The sequence below is a fragment of the Diabrotica virgifera genome, chromosome 3 (genome assembly GCF_917563875.1).
Source record: "Diabrotica virgifera virgifera chromosome 3, PGI_DIABVI_V3a".
NCBI classification, from domain to species: Eukaryota; Metazoa; Arthropoda; class Insecta; order Coleoptera; family Chrysomelidae; genus Diabrotica; species Diabrotica virgifera.
Genome location: NC_065445.1, coordinates 95,380,952 through 95,398,209, shown reverse-complemented (window position 1 = coordinate 95,398,209; position 17,258 = coordinate 95,380,952). Strand labels below are relative to the sequence as shown.

At 33.0% G+C, this 17,258-nt stretch overlaps 1 long non-coding RNA gene across 1 annotated transcript; it reads left to right on the top strand.

Annotated features, from left to right (window-relative positions):
- The first annotated feature begins 1,470 nt into the window (after positions 1 to 1,470).
- On the top strand, positions 1,471 to 10,938 carry LOC126881952 (uncharacterized). Its single transcript, XR_007697063.1, has 2 exons — positions 1,471 to 1,664; positions 10,637 to 10,938. It is a non-coding gene; the product is annotated as an uncharacterized LOC126881952 (long non-coding RNA).
- Positions 10,939 to 17,258: the final 6,320 nt, after the last annotated feature.

Here is a 17,258-nt window from a genome sequence, read left to right as displayed (position 1 = left end):
ATAATCCAAGGAAAAATCTCGGGAAAGAGAGATGTGGGACGTAGGAGGATTTTCTGGTTGCGAAATTTAAGGGAGTGGTATGGGTGCAGTTCAGTACAGTTGTTCAGAGCTGTAGCCGACAAAGTTAAGATTGCTGTGATGGTAGTCAACCTCCGATAGGAGACGGTACTGCAAGAAGAAGAAGTAAATATTTTCGTATTAAAATACATAAAATACTTAATAAGAAAATTACTTATTTAGTCTTGAAAAATAATCGGTAATTGTAGCTTGTTTTTTTGTTAGGTACATAAAATACTAGTCACTTTTGTTGCTCTGAATTATAAAAATTATAAAAATTTACAATGGTTTGGCCATCCCTAAAACGTTTTATAACTTTACGACTAGGATGGGTAAACTGTTTCTTAAAAATTTTATAACAGGCAAGTGGGTGGCAATATGTGTAGTTTGTAGACAAAGGAAATTATTTTAAGATTGAATTTGTCGGTAAACGATTGAATTGGTACTCATAACAACGCAATGAAATATTTATTATCTATCTGCCAAACCCAAATAATAGAAATAAAACAGCACTACAGGCCTTCGAAGCCCTTGGCGAGAAACCATAATACAAGATATAATTTTAATTTTTGGGAAATTCGAAATTGTAGGTAAAAATGTATTCGTTGACCTGAAAAATATTCTAATAAGCGGTATTGTTTTATGAATACGTATTCCAATAAACGGATAAATTTATTAAGGAGTAAATGGAAACGTTTCGGGATCTCGAATTTATATTCCATAAACCGTGATGTTCCTATAACCGGTACTCTCATAAGCGAGTTCGACTGTAGTATTAATATCTTTTCCACCAAAGTTCTCCTTGTAAATATTCTGTAGTTAAAAGTTATATCTACGCCTACATATTTTGTTTTCACAGACCGCTAAGAATATTTTGCGTAATACCTTTATTTCAAAAATTTATAGATAGCATTCGTCATTGGTTTTGATGAGGGTCCTCGCCTCTGGTCCATGTTTGAGAACGGGGACTATTAGTGTTCTATTCTAGCACTTCTTAAGATAAGTAAGCCAATAAACTTAACCATAATAGTTTGCTAAACTGCAAAAGCGTCATAAGTACTGAAAATGCAATTGAAATATTTCGTAAAGAATTATTCGAACAATCTTATTTAAAAGAAACGAAAAACATAAAATTACTATCACTAAGGGGAAATTCAAAGTCGGTAATGTATTTGTCGTTAAAATTGTAGTGTGGGTCAACACTTAGAACAATAATTGTGGAATAAATTTTGTACAACAGTATTTTAACAGATTATTAGTTCATTCATAAACTTAATGCTCTGAAAAATCCTACTTTAGAACAATAAAGTATGAAGTCACAAATTCATTCAAATAATATAACACATTTATCAACAATAGATTTTACTTTTGGCTCACTGTGTACATCTTAACGTTTCTATAAATTCTTGATTGAATTCAAGTTTACATGGAAAGACAACTCTCACTCTCACTAGTTTAGTTGCAAGAACACGACACACACAAAAAAAAAATGAAGAAACAGCTGCTGGTTTCTGCTCTTTGTTTTTTAGTTTTGTTTAATTTGGAAATAACTGAAAGTGCTCCCGTGGAAGGCGAGAATCAGATAAAAAGTGCTAGTGATGCTAAGTGTAAGTATCATTTTTATTATTGAACGATTTATTTGTCATTGGAATTAAAAAGAACATTAAAAAATTTGTTATGCAATAATTTAATTATTATGATCAGTAAAATTATTATAATAATCTTGATAAAAATGGCTACTGGAATTGAATGGATTTTTAGTATATTTTTAACAACTGATGACATTAAAGTATTTAAAGTGCAGATAGATTTGGAAAAAGAAATTAACTAATTACCCATTAAGTGTAATATACAGGGAGGCCGAACGTAAACGAAACAGAGGCATTATCAAGGAGTACAACAAAATTTTTGAAATACCTAGCGACAGAAGGGTACAGCCATTGGGACAACCGGGGCAGGGCCCCGGGGTCCCGGCCAAGAGGACCCAGCAGGATCCCCCGTTTGGTTGGCTGTGCAGAGACTTTAACGAGAAAAACAAAAATATGTATTTTAAAAGCCGATACCAACGGAATATTTTCAAAAGACACAATTTTAAAAAGTTTTAATTTTTCACTGGGGAAATTGGTCTTTTCGACTAAAATGCAATTGGAACAGAACACGGGCCCCTGAGGCCTGAGCTAAGTTGGGGCTCTCTTTGAGCCCCAAAATAATTTTGAAACTCTTTTGTGGCGCGTTTACTTCAAATTTAGCAAATATTATGAAAAAATCGTTTAAAATAAAACTAGAATTTTGTTTTGCATCAAAATGAAAATACATTTTCGCGCCACGTAATATTCATATCAGATATTTTGTAGCTGGAATATTGTATGGGCCACTCATTTTTACGGCGTTTAGCGGTTTTTTATTCTTGTATCAGAAGTTGTTCAAAGTTATTTATAAATTAAATGTATAAAGTTGAATGCAATGTTTCTCGATTACACGTCAAGCTTTATAAATGGTCACCTTTGTCGCATTACCTCCCAAATGATCTAGTGTCCATCTAATGTACACTAGATTTTTTTTCTATTCGAAATAGATTGAAAAAATATTGGGATGGCCGGCAAATGAACTCGGATTGCCCGTTGCCAGATCAAATTAGGGTCGTAACCACTACAACTACATAAACCATTTAGGGAATAATCGTTAATTGAATTATACTTTTGTACTGAAGCTATTTTCTTGTGGCATTTTTACAATTTTAACTATTTATAATGGGAAATAAGCCACAATATTATTAAAAAATGATTTTTATTAACGTTTCGACGCCCAAATCGGGTGCCGTTGTCAAAATAAAGTAGTATTTTGTATTTTGACAACGGCACCCGATTTGGGCGTCGAAACGTTAATAAAAATCATTTTTTTAATAATATTGTGGCTTATTTCCCATTATGTATACACCGTTCTTAGGCGTCAACGCCCTTCGGTAGGGATCTATGGAGGAGTATCACCAAGCCGCAAGCCCTTATCCCTTGCCGTACCGCTCCTCCATAGGCCGATCCGACGCCAGTTTATCCAGACCAAGCCGTAGACTCTATTGAGTTTTATACTACGGCGTTGGCCTTTTATAAATTTCGTGACCTAGCTGAGGCTCGAACCAGCGACCGCAAATCGCAAATCCACTAAACTTGTCAATAGACTGAGCCCCAGCCAACTGGACCGTCAAGACCGACGTTATTTCCCATTATAAATAGTTAAAATACTTTAGTAGCTTAATAACTTCTAAACGGCTTAACCGATTTTGTTCACTAAACATGAGTTTGAAACGTATTGACAAGTAGTATCTTATGCATCTAAGGTCATGTATGATAACTGAAGCTATTACAGGAATTATTGAGCTTGAAAACCCGTTTTTCCTTTTAAGAAATAGATTTGATCATACTTATGAAGCCTATAACTTAAAAATTCGAATATTGCCAGATATAAGGTATACACCGTTAGATTCGTCTAGAGTCCTTCTACAAACGCTCAGTTATTGGCGTAATTCGTAGGTTGAAATTTTGAGTAATTGTCGAAAAACCAAAATTTTAAAAGTTTAGTTTTTCAGTTTTTTGGCTATACTGAGCTGATCCTGACAGTTTAGACATCATTTGAAAGCTTAACTCAACGCTATTGATTTGGTGTATTTACTGTTCTCCTGTCTCTTCTTGAACCGAAGATGTAGATCGCCAAAAAATATGCCGTTTTGTACCTACCAAGTCCTATAGCTGGCTTATGGGTAGTCAAAACTAACAAACTACACCGGTTCTGAATCGGCCCTCAACCCCTCTTTAAACACAGAAAAAAATATTCAGATCGATTTAACTTTTCCACACACATACATACATACATATCCACAAACATTTTCCCTTTTTTAAATAAAAATTGACTCATATTTCTGAGCTCGGTAACTTTTGAACGGTATAACCGAGTTCCAAAATTAGACATGCGTTGGAAAGGTAATGATCGCTTCTATTAGAAGCTGCAAAGGTCGAAGTTAAATTTTCGAAGTTTTTGGGAGTTTTGGGGACGAGAACGAAAAACAGACCCTAAATAGGAAGGGCCGTAAAATCCACACCATTGGACCAAAATGGATGGTTGACATATGAATGGGTGAGTCTTTTCCTGAACTTTAAGATGGGAGTTGGCCCAATTTTCAATTCAGTCAGATTTAGAAAATCGAAAATTTCGTGTATATATAGTGTCGCGTGTAGGGGGTGTAGGTGTGCTCCACTGGCGAGAACTGCCGTTCTCTGGTAATTGGTCTTGTCTAAAGATTATATCATATCATCGTCATTATCATCATCCTGCCCCTACCTTTGAACCCAAAGGTTGTGAATTCGAATCCTGGCTGTGAGGAAATTTTTCGTTTATTAAATATTTAATAAATGAAAAATAATTTCTATCCTTGTGGGATCCGTACCTACTCACCCGAGGAACCGCGGATGTTCGGATACAATAAGCGTCTCTTTGTAAAGACAATGAAGTCGACTTTACTAAGTAACAAGACATTTACTCAACACACACTACACATTACTCCCCTATTGTAAAACCATTGTGACTGGCTGAATGACTAATATCTATTCCATTAAAAAAATCATCATCTTTCCAGCCTTCTGTGTCTTCTTCTTCATGTACCATCTCCTCTAAGAAGGTTGGCAACCATCACGGCAATTCGCACTTTCGATACCGCTGCTCTAAAGAGATCAGCAGAAGTGCAATTAAACCAAGCTCTCAAATTGTTTAACCAGGAGATGCGTCTTCTTACGCGACTCTGAGCCTTCTGTGTACGTCTCCATAAATTTTATTTTGCGCAAGTTGTATCCAGTTATGCTCTATTTTCCTAGACCAATTTTCCTTTGTATTTCTTGTGTCTGGTTATCCCTTATCCCTAGTGATTTTTAACTAACGGCCAAGATTATTGTATTGTGTAACCCATTCTTTGGTGTTGTTTTCTAATTTTATTATGTCTATTAAGTTTATTATAAAATTTTGGTCAATGATGGTTGCCATAAAACTGCTTGTCATAAAATGTTTGTCATTGGTTGCCTATGAAAGTTTATTAAACATTATTTTGGCTTTGTGTAAATCATCGGCAAAGAAGACAATAGTCTACAAATCGATGTTTATTAAGCATTTTTCCGTCTACATTTATCCCGGTCTCGTACCAATTTGAGTTTTTTGAAAGCATACTTCACAGTTGAAGTGAAGAGCTTAGGTGACATCGTGTCTCCTTGTCTAATACCTCTTTCCAATGGGGACTTGTTAGATTTTTCATGGAGTTGCACACTTGCTGTTAATTTTTTGTAGATGTTATAAATCAAGCGGGTGTATGTAGGTGTCTGTAATTCATACGATACTGGGTTAGCGGCACGATATTCAATTTTATCGTATCGAAGCCTTTTGGAAATTAATAAAAACTCGTATGGTTCAAGTGGAAATCGGTGGGACTGTGCATTTTTATCAATGAAATAAGATATGTCTCAGACACTCCAGAAGCCGCTAACGATAAAATGTTTTAACATCGCATTAATCATTGTAAATTAGTCGACGGATATAATAAATAAATATAATATTATAAATAAATATAATAAATAAATATAATATAATAAATATAAATAAATATAAAGAATAAATTTTTTGAAGTTTTTTCTACTTTAATGACAAAAAAAGCAAGCTCATTGGCAGAAACCAATTCAAAATTATTTTGCACATCATAGTATCATATGTGAAACATTATTTGGTTGAAAAATCTCATTTTTGTTGGCACAAAAATATATTAATTTGTCTGGACTAAATTAGTTCTGTTTATCTTGTTACTATCAACATTCACACGGTGTTGCCAAACTGAATTTTGTAATTTTGGGTGTAAATTTTTTCCACGGATCTCCGAGGGTACAATACTAGTAGACGGTTGTATTCTGTGCTTTTCTCTATTAAGGTCTTTAGCGTTATAAAACGAGCATTGGTACCAAAACCTGAGCGAAAACCGGATTATTATATTAGTTGATCGAGGTTCAGTTTATTTTCTAGTCTACAGGAGACTATTTTGGTAAAAAGTGTGTACAAATGGGAAGGGAAGCTTATATAGATCTACAGTTTTCGATTTCCTGGGCGTCTCCTTTTTTATAGATTAATATCATTAACTTTTATGTTACCGGCAATTTTTATGTACGTCTATTACGTACAGCTGTACCTACAATAGCTTTAAATGGTTTTATTATTATTTTAAGATTATTTTTATGATGCACTGCATTGCAAGCCCAAAATCTGGCAATAAGCAAATAACCTTGGCAAAAGTGAAACCCATTGTATCTAAATTTAATTTTAAAATTTTAAAACACCCACCCGAAACTGACTGAGGTACTTATCTATACCTAGGTTATACATCTGTACTTTTTCAGTAATCCACGTCCGTAAAAAATATCATGCAATATAATTTACACCTAGGTACACCTGTACCTTTTCAGTAAATCACGCCACTAAAAAATATCAGTAAGTTTTTTTCCACTTTGGATTAATTGAAAAAATAATAAACTTAAAGATAAAACCCATAACTAAATTAAAATTCATGGTGACGTTTCAATTATTACTTTAATCATCGTCAGAATAATAAGTTTCTTAAGCGGATGCTTTAAAATAATTTTAAAGGAACAAACAATAATTAATGAAAACGTAAAAATGACATTGACAATCATTGGGTTAAGTCAATAATTTCAAACACGCCATGTCTTGTTGCGTGTTTAAGGGTGGCTTCAAAAGAAATATGGATAATGCCTCCTTGATGCTGAGTTCCGTTGGAGAACTTGCATGACCAATGATTGAGAAGTCCTTACGACTAATAGGGTGGTCAGAATCAGTCATATGTTGGAATACCGCTGAATTTGGAATTGTTCTTGATCGTCTTCCTAAGTGAGAAGTGACACCTAAGTGTTCGCAACATCTGACAAAAAGTATAGACAAATAGATGGCGTTGCAATGGGCTCTCCTTTAGGACCAGTTTTCGCGAATACTTTTCTATGTCACCATGAGAAAACATGGTTAGCTGACTGTCCAATTGATTTTAAGCCACTTCTTTATAGACGATACGTGGATGATATTTTTCTCATCTTCAAACATACCGATCACATTCAACATTTTTTAGATTATCTCAACCAGAAACACCACAATATGAAATTTACTAGTAAAACTCAAGTCAATGGAAATCTGCCCTTCTTAGGAATTAACATCTTCAGATCACCTTCAGGTTTTTCCACTTCAATATATAGAAAACCAACCTTCACCGGCCTGTATATAAACGCAGAGAGCTTCATTCCCAACAAATACAAAACAAGTTTAATCAATATACTTGTTCACCGCGCTTTCACTATCTGTTCAACCTGGCAATTCCTACATGAAGACTTAGAAAACATAAAGGTGATCTTAAGTAAAAAATGGTTTTTCGTTGAACTTCTTAGAAAGATACATCAGACGTTTTTTCAATAACAAATTCCAACCAAACAGCAAAGTAGAAGAAATCAAAAAAAAGATCTATATCAAACTTCCATATACTGGTTACCACAGCTTACAAATCCGACGCAACATCCGTAGAACAATTAAAAAAGCATTTCCCTCTATAGAATTAAGATTTGCTTTCACGACTTTGGAAAGAATAGGATCTCGTTTCCATGTGAAAGACATGATTCCTAGTGATCTCGCATCTAACATTATATACCAATTCAAATGTAGTAGCTGTGCAGCTACGTACGTCGGGAAGACTCGACGTCACTTTAATGTCAGATGTTGCGAACACTTAGGTGTCACTCCTCACTTAGGTGTCACTCCTCACTTAGGAAGACGATCAAGAACAATTCCAAATTCAGCGGTATTCCAACATATGACTGATTCTGACCACCCTATTAGTCGTAAGGACTTCTCAATCATTGGTCATGCAAGTTCTCCAACGGAACTCAGCATCAAGGAGGCATTATCCATATTTCTTTTGAAGCCACCCTTAAACACGCAACAAGACATGGCGTGTTTGAAATTATTGACTTAACCCAATGATTGTCAATGTCATTTTTACGTTTTCATTAATTATTGTTTGTTCCTTTAAAATTATTTTAAAGCATCCGCTCAAGAAACTTATTATTCTGACGATGATTAAAGTAATAATTGAAACGTCACCATGGATTTTAATTTAGTTATGGGTTTTATCTTTAAGTTTATTATTTGTATCAAGTTTAATGGTGTGTCCTTATCTACATACATTAATTGAAAAAGTCTAAAGATATTTATTTAATTTCTTTGTACCCTATTTTGAGTTCTCCTAAGAAATCAGTCACCTGGATCTTTTCCTAAAATAAATGGAAAGTAAACAGCAATAGTTACACGTGTACCTTCCCGGTAACATAAAGGTTACAACGTTGATCCAACCTCTTGGAATTATGCTGTTAGACGTAAGTTGAATAAATTTTGAATTTTTTCCGGGAGAACTTCTCCTCGAACTTTAATATCCCCCACTACTATGTCATCTTCTCCGGGTGCTTTTCTATTTTTCATCTTTGTCAGCGCATGTTTTATTTTATCCTTGGTAATCTCTGTTTACGTCTTCTGAACCCTGGTTAACCACACCCCTCCAATTTTTCTATCCCTTCTAGAAATAGATATCTTATATAAAAAACACAGTTTTTAATCAATGTCTGAGATCCTGTAAAATTAAATCGATACTTTTATGAAAAAACATTTCTTATCACCTAAATTTTGATTAGACGAAGGTCTCAATTTGAAAGCTAATACAAAATGCTTTACGTTTATTAAAATTTATTTGACTGGGCTATATGTAGAATAAAATTGATTCACAGTAAAAGAAGTAAAAAGCCAATTTAATAAAGTTAGTAGTGTCATGGAATGTGTAACTAATTAAATATAGAAAAACCAGAAACAAAGACATATACAGGGTGTCCCGAAAAGATTGGTCATAAATTATATCACAGATTCTGGGGTCAAAAATAGGTTGATTGAACCTCACTTACCTATATACAATAGTGCACACAAAAAAAGTTACAGCCCTTTGAAGTTACAAAATGAAAATCGATTTTTTTTCATATATCGAAAACTCTCAGAGATTTTTTATTGAAAATTGACATGTGGCATTTTTACGACAGCAATATCTTAAAAAAAAAATTAAGTAAAATTTGTGCACCCCATACAAATTTTATGGGGGTTTGGTTCCCTTAAACCCCCCCAAACTTTTGTGTACGTTCCAATTAAATTATTATTGTGGCACTATTAGTTAAACACATTATTTTTAAAACTTTTTTGCCTCTTAGTACTTTTTCGATAAGCCAGTGTTTATCGAGATATTTTGAATATTTGTCGAATCCACCACATATTTGTATATGGTTAAGTACGGTTATAGAGACCTGTTAATAATCTGAAAATTTATTTATAATTTACATTTTTAGGTATATTTTGAAAAAGAAGCTACATCTCGATAAAAGGTGACTTATGAACAAAAGACTAAGAGACAAAAGTTTTAAAAACACTGTGTTTAACTAATGGTACCACAATAATAGTTTAATTGGAACGTACACAAACATTAGGGGGGTTTAAAGGAACAAAACCCCCATAAAATTTTTACGTAAATATATTGAAAAAGAAGCCGCATCTCAATAAAAACTGGCTTATCGAAAAAATACTGAGAGGCAAAAAAGTTTTAAAAACGTTGTGTTTAACTAATGGTACCACAATAATGAATTAATTGGAACGTACACAAAAGTTTGGGGGGGTTTAAAGGAACAAAATCCCCATAAATTTTTTATGGGGTGGACAAATTTCACTATAATTTTGTTTTAAGATGTTCCTGACATAAGAATTATACATGTCTGTTTTCAATAAAAAATCTCTAATGGTTTTCGATATATTGAAAAAAATCGATTTTCATTTTGTAACTTCAAAGGGCTGTAACTTTTTTTGTGAGCACATTTGTACTAAGGTAAGTTAGGTTCAATCGAACTATTTTTGACCCCTGAATGTGTGGTATAATTTATGACCATTCTTTTCGGGACACCCTGTATACAGAGACATATACATATATACAGAGACATATAAGATCTATCGGACGATGGTCCAGGCCCTGGCCAGAAAATAAGGTGGCTAAAATAGTAATTTAAAATTCTAAATAAACCTGCTACTTAGATTGGAATACACTGGTGTATCAGATCGATCTATGGATGATTAGGGCGAAACAGATGAGAGCTTGCGGCTCGGTGTTACTCCTCCTTAGATCCCTACCGGAAGAGCAGGTACCTACATTTAAAAAACTTGATGACTATGATGACGATCATTATTAGAAACATTATTAGAAACAATGAAACTGAAAATAATATCCCACATAATATACAATAAGAATTTAGTCTGTTTTACCTCTGCGCTTTAGATTTAACACATTGTCAACTAATATTATTTCTAAGATTACATTACGCTACATTATATGTATATAATTTAATGTTTTACATGTATTTACCTATGTGCATTTCATTTTAATACCCAAATTTTTTTGTATATATTTTGTTATTTTTAGCTGCATTTGGAGTACCATTTGATGAGATCGTAGTTGATACGCAACTTTATGTCAAAAGAAAGAGTGCTGATAGACAATCAAGAAATAAAAATGATGTTAGATCTTCTGCTAGACCCGTAGAAGCAGCATTGGTTCGAGTAAAGCCTGAGTAAAAAGACACGTAGGACAATAGAAATTAATTTTAGTATCATGTGATGTTTTATTTTTATACTTTTTAATCTTTGTGCCTTATATTTGTTATTTGTTTTAATAATAACAGCAAAATGTATCAAATATGTAAATAAACAACAATCGAAAACTTACTTTTGTTTAACTTGTGTAATTTTCTCACAATTTAATGATTCTTAGTCAGTTGTTATATTGTTTATTTCCGTCTTACTTCCGTCTATCGCGTTCTTTAATATTTCGTCTTACTTTTATACTTAATATTTTATCAATTATAACTATACGATTAGGTACTCTTGTCTTTTTAGAATTCTCAGTTTTCTTACACTTCTATATGTAAGCAGCATTGATGTTGGAATTATTATTTCGAAAACGTTCTGCGATGTAGCCCGAAAGGGTCTTATTAATATAAATATACCTTTTATAAAGGATTTTAACGAATTGTTAATGAAATAAATAACTAAGGAACAGAAAAACAACACAGAATCGTTAAAGAAACAAGAAATATTCAGTAACGTTTTCCTTCGATGTGTGTCTTTTTCTTCTCTCCTTAGTTCCCTATATGTTTGAACTTTATCCTGAGTTCTACTTTGTTCAATACGTATTATTCCTCTATTTGTGATATTTTCCCATCAATTATCAGCATTCCATTCTTCCAAAGGATATATTGACTAAGCCTCCTCTAGCCAATATATATTTGGAAGAAGGATATGTATATATAATTAATATATCCTTCTTCCAAAGGATACATTGGCTAGAGGAGAGAGAACTATGGCTAGCCACACAAAAGACGGAGGACGGAGGCCATAACCATAATCTTTAATAGTCCATGTGGTGAGACCGCTCCCGTCTGGAAAAATTTCTGATTCGGTTTCTTTGCGGATTCCTATTCAAAATGTCCCCTTTAAACAAATCTGAAGGGTGCCGGGCGGAATTTTTGGGCAGAAATTGTTTAAATAATTTTTTTAGACACATACAAAATATCACGTTTTTTTTTTGCTCCATAACATATATTTTTAAGTTTCGTGGGTCATTCTAAACAAGAAAGGTATCTTGTAAATTTTCTCAAAAATTGATAGTTTTCGAGTTATAAGCGATTCAAAATCTGAAAAATGCGAAAATACGCATTTTCGAGGTTTAAAAACTCATATTTAAATTAACATTTTTGAGGTTGCCATATACTTAAATTGAAGTTTATACATTCAGCTTCAAGATTCTGAAGAGTGATCGCGTCTAATTTAAATCGTTGTTTTTTAATTGTTAAATATGCATGTCTATCCGATTTTTTTTGCCGGTGCGGCGCACTCTATTCCAAAAATCTCCTATTTTCCTCCGAAAAATATTTTTTATAGATTCTTTGGGACATTCTAAATAAAAAAAGTTTTTTGACATTTTTCTCAAAAGTTAATAGTTTTAAAGTTATAAGTAATTTAAAAACCGAAAATACGTTTTTTGTCATTTTTCGGATTTTAAATCGCTAATAACTTTAAAACTATTAACTTTTGAGAAAAATGTCAAGAAACCTATTTTATTTAAAATATCCTAAAGAATATAGAAAAAATATTTTTCGGATGAAAATAGGAGATTTTTGAAATAGAGCGCGCCGCACCGGCAAAAAAATCGGATAAACATACATATTTAACAATTAAAAACAACGGTATAAATTAAAGTTAGACGCGATCACTCTTCAGAATCTTGAAGCTGAATGTTTAACCTTCAAATTAAGTATCTGGCAACCTCAAAAATACTAATTTAAATATGAGTTATTAAGCCTCGAAAATGCGTATTTTCGCATTTTTCAGATTTTAAATCGCTTATAACTCGAAAACTTTCAATTTTTGAGAAAAATTACAAGATACCTTTCTTGTTTAGAACGACCCAAAAACCTAAAAATATACACTCACCGGCACAAAAAACCGCCACCCCAAAAAATGGGTCATTTTTAATATCTTGTATTTCCTAAACCTGATGTCCGATTTAAGTAATTCTTTTAATATGTTATGGCCTTATTCTTTAGCAATGTCGCTGTAATAATATTGTTGCTAGACAGGTACATTGTCATTGTATACAGGGTGTACGCATCAAACTGTGTTTTTTTCTCAAACTTTGGAGCATCCTGTGGAATGATCTAGCTTTTATAAAATACTGAAATTAAAACCCAACTATAGCCTCAGGTTTTCTTAACATTATGTTAGTTGTTTTATTCGCTTATGTTGGATAATTTGACAACTATCCCTGTTTTTCGTCAATATTGGGTGTTTTTAAATAAGTACGGCAAACTTTAAGGGGTAATTCTGCATGATAAAATAATGGCAGTTTGCTTTATAAACGTATGCCCGTAAATGCTTCGTTTCCGAGATAGGGGGTGTTGAAATTGTTCTTACAAACTGACGATTTATTTATTGCTCTAAAACGGTGTGTGATATGCAAATGAAATTTGGTAGATTTTAAGAGGTAGTTATTGCGCATTTTTTGGCATACAATTAAGAATTTTATATTCACCATTGGCGTGCATACGGGTATAAACATTTTAGATATATCCCGTATGCACGTCAGTGGTGAATATAAAATTCTTAATTGTATGCAAAAAATGCGCAATAACTAGCTCTTAAAATCTACCAAATTTCATTTGCATATCACGAACCGTTTTAGAGCAATAAATAAATCGTCAGTTTGTAAGAACAATTTCAACACCCCCTATCTCGGAAACAAAGCATTTGCGGGCATACGTTTATAAAGCAAACTGTCATTATTTTATCATGCAGAATTACCCCTTAAAGTTTGCCGTACTTATTTAAAAACACCCAATATTGACGAAAAACAGGGGTAGTTGTTAAAGTGCCTAACTTTTTTATTATCGAACATAAGCGAATAAACAAAAAAACAGAATGTTAAGAAAACCTGAAGCTATAGTTGGGTTTTAATTTCAGTATTTTATAAAAGCTAGAACATGCCACAGGGTGTTCCAAAGTTTGAGAAAAAAACACAGTTTGATTCGTACACCCTGTATACAATGACAATGTACCTGTCTAGCAACGATATTATTACAGACAGCGATATTGTTAGAGAATAAGGCTATAACATATTAAAAAAATTACTTAAATCGGACATCAGGTTTAGGAAATACAAGACATTAAAAATTACCCATTTTTTGGGGTGGCGGTTTTTTCTGCCGGTGAGTGTATATTTTAGAACAAAAAACGTGATCTTTTGTATTTGTTTAAAAAAATTGTTTAAACAATTTCTGCCCAAAAAGTCCGCCCGGCACCCTTCGGATTTGTTTAAAGGGGACATTTTTGAATAGGGATCCACAAAGAAACCGAATCAGATTTTTTTCAGACGGGAGCGGTCTCACCACATGGACTATAAGGAACCAAGAGCGACCCAAGACGTTCATCTTAGACGGAGAAAGTATTCTACGTGTGAAGAAAGAAGTCAAATATCTGAGCGTAATACTGAGCACCACACAGAGCTTCGGTGAACACGTAATATATGCTACGAAAAAGCCGATCAAAGAACGAAGTTAGATTATAATAATACAGCACAGATCTATTGTGCTCCCCCTTTGTCACTTAACGCTTCTCATTCAGAAAAATTCTTTTAATGAGATTCCACAGCTTGAAACGAGTCTTTTCATAGAGTGTTGTTTCTGGATTTTCCTCTCCTATGCTAGGTACCGCAGCCTTATGAGGCCTTCACACTGAGATAACACGTGCAGCGCGGTTTCCTCTACTTCTAGGGCGCCGATAAGTATCCATGCCACTGAACCATACGTTATCATGGGTTTAAGTGAGGCATAGCGGCCTACAATTTGAATTAAAAGTCCGCTTAACATATCCTCACTATCAACTACATCTAGTGTTGCCCAAATACAAGAACAAGACAATACTTAGACAGTCTTGTCTTGTTCAGCCTGCAGATTGTCTACAGGCTTTGAAAAAGGAAGTTTTGAGAAAAACGCGTTTAAGTATTGTCACCTTTCGTTGACTCAACTCGTCAACTCGTCAATGACGAGTTCTGGTGTCCACCGCAAAATTCATTATACACTCCTGGCCAAAAAAATGGGACGGGAGATACGGGAGATACGGGATGATGAAATGAGATACGGGATGTTGAATTTTTTCTTACACACTGACGATTTATTTATTGCTCTGAAACCAGTTGAGATATGCAAATGAAATTTGATGGGCTTTAAGACGTAGTTATTGCTCATTTTTTGACGTACAATTATGTATTTTATATTCACCATTGGCGTGCATACGGGTCATATAACCCGGTCATATACCCTGTATGCACGAAAATGGTGAATATAAAGCTTTTAGTTGTATGTGAAAAAATGTAAAACCTACCAAATTTCAGTTGCATACCTCAACCGGTTTTAGAGCAATAAATAAATCGTCAGTTTGTAAGAAAAAATTCAACATCCCGTATTTCGAAGAGGAAGCATTTGCGGACGTATATTTATAAATCAAACTGTCATTATTTTTTCATGTAGAATTAACCCTTAAAGTTTGTTGCACTTATTTAGAAACACCCTGTATTGATGAAGAACGTGGCTAATTGTTAAAGTACCTAACTTTTTTATTATCCAACATAAGTGAATGCGTCAAAAAACATAATGTTAAGAAAGTCTAAGAATACAATTGAGTTTTAATTTCAATATTTTTTTAAATACTAGAATATTCCACAGGGTGTTCCGAACTTTGAGGAAAAAACACAGTAGTATTGTTACACCTGGTATATTATGACATTTACATGTTCAGCAACAATATTACTAAATCGAGATTCTTAAAGAATAAGTCTATAACATACCAAAAAATCGCTAAATTCGGACAACAGGTTTAGGAGATTCGAGACATCAAAAATGACCCATTTTTAAGGTGTCCCAATTTTTTTGGCCAGAAGTGTACCTATGTATTTTGAGGTGTCTTCAAAAATTTGCCACAGTTGGCTTATTTTTCAATATTTTTTCTTGAATAATCTATGAATTGTACTGAATATGCCTATTTAATTTAAAAATAAAATAATTCTACCATAAATTCAAAAAAAATGTGATTGAAATATAAAATAAAAAAACCCTACGGACCCCCTTAAGTATAGCTATGACACGATTTTGATAGGCAACCCATGCTAGAATTATTTGTCTATGTATAAAATTTAAAAAAAAATGTTTCATCCGGCAAGCAGATGGGTACAGATCGACCTATATTTGGAACTTAGACTATAATATTCCTCTGTCTAACGAAACTAATCAGTTTTACACTTTTAAAGATATCCTTCACATATAAGTAAAGACGTATAAATCATACTATAGTTACCTTTACATTTATTTTTATTTTATGCTTTCAATAAAAAGTGACATCACTATATAATTGAAAACATTAAGAATAACCTTATAAATCCTTAATAAAATTAATATGAAAAATAATAGCTATTATAAATAATATAATTAATCATTATTAATTATTTTAATAGTTACAAAGTGAATTAGAAGAAGTTTTAGATAATTTACCTAAAAACTTCTAAATCCTCTGTTTGATTAAAAAATTGAATTTGGAATTTGAAGCGTCCGACATAGAATTGATGTTACAATTTATGGTTTATAGAAATATTAAAAAAAAAATCGCAAGTAGCCGATTAGGAGAGGGGAGTCGGGGAGTCCTCAACTCTGACACGATGCGTCCCAATGGCTAGGAAACGTTCCTGCAGATATGCAAAATAGGAAACAGGCCCAAATAATGCCAATCAAAATCCACAAAGTACCTGCGGACTGCGGATTAACTGAATATATGGTGAAGTATGTAGCTCAGTAGCTACATTAGCAATTTCTAATTTAACTAAGCCCCCACCGTGCTTCCGAAGGCATGTCTGTAAAGTCCAGCGGTGACAACTGAGATGCGGAAGTAAAGGAAAATACCGCATGAATTTTTCTCAAATCAAAAACATGACTCCTAGTCGGTGGCAGTCCTTAGATGGTTCAGGAATGCAAATATTCTCCAAGATAAAAGTGAGAGACCACCTGAAATTAGAAACGAGTAAGACTAATAGGATCAAAATATGAAATGTCAGGAGTATGGTCATGGTAGGAAATACCTATTTCATAAAATAAATAGAAACAGAAATAAGAGAAGTACGCGATGGACAAAATGAAAGCAGTTATAAAAATTACACTTTTATAAAAAAGAACTTTTTATAATACCACTTTTTTTATTTATAGGACTCAATATAAAATTATAAACGTTTTTGTTGTTTCAATTCCTATGGCATGAAGGAATTTTGTAATCGATTTTAAACTCATATAAATCAAAGAAAATGTTTAAAATGGTAAAAAAAATATGAAACATGTTTCGAAAGAATAATTGTGACCTTAATACAGCTAATATTATATCAACTTAATAAAATATGAATTTTTATTATATTAACTTAATAAAATATGAAATATTAATATGCTAGTTAA